Source organism: Chondrus crispus, genomic scaffold, assembly GCF_000350225.1.
Source record: "Chondrus crispus Stackhouse genomic scaffold, scaffold_455, whole genome shotgun sequence".
Lineage (NCBI taxonomy): Eukaryota > Rhodophyta > Florideophyceae > Gigartinales > Gigartinaceae > Chondrus > Chondrus crispus.
The window spans coordinates 11,991-13,018 of NW_005179356.1; positions in this window are offsets into that span (position 1 = coordinate 11,991).

The window sequence follows — 1,028 nt, forward strand, 5'->3', positions numbered from 1 at the left end:
TGCTACCCCTTCTACCTTTCTTCTCCTTATTGAGCCAATCATGTGCTCCATAGCGGTAGAAGGGTGGCAGTTACCCTGTTTTTATTCACCTCTGCTTTTCCACACCTGTATGTGGTCCCCATTGAGGCTTTTCCTGACCAAAAAACAACTATACAGCTTCAACTTACAGAACACCTTTGGCTCTTCCTCAAGATTCTATTCTGGTCCTCAGTCGTCAGCATGTAGTTACGGGATGCGCAATAGTGCGGCTTCCATTACTGCAACCCTCGGATTAGTGCCGCCCAAGACTGGCAGGCACAGGTCGTGCGACGGGCCACAGACGACGTCCAGAATGCGGTGGTGCTGGCAAGGTTGTTCGGATCTTTGGAGAGTCTGGGTGTGCTGTGAGATGTGAGCAATGCTTTATGGCACTTGAGGTCCTCAAAACGAGCCTTTTCGGACGCTCGGCATTAGAGGAAGGGTCGGAAACAGCAGCAGACCTCAAACTGGTTTTGGATGAGTCATGGTTCACCAAACTGATTACTGCTGCCGCAAGTTAGTGCCGTCTTTTTAGTCATCGCACTGGGCGGTACTAATGCGTAGGGTCCTCTGTACTATGCTAATGGCTCTCTACGGCTTTCGGCGTGACGTCTGCGGGGAAGTCACGTAGGGGTTGGCGTTCCACCACTTTTCTACATTTCGGTCGTTCCACTACACCTTACACCCCCTTACACCGCGGGGTACCCCTCTTCTACCCTTCTACCCCACTCAACAACGCTCGTTCACCCCTGCTATTTCCCACGTTCTCACAGATAGAAACCGTCATGCAGACGAGATCGCACTTGAGCAGGTTGCTGCTCGCGGGCAATACGGGATCGTTACAGTTAATTGTACCTTCAGAAGGTACAGTATACTGTACTTCGAGCAGGCATGTGGCATTCCCTTTGTTGACCATTCACAGCTGCTTATTTTGATTTTAATTCATACGGTACAAGAGGATTTCTGTCACTTGTACCAGAACAGGAGAACTCCTGGTAGCAACAGGTGTG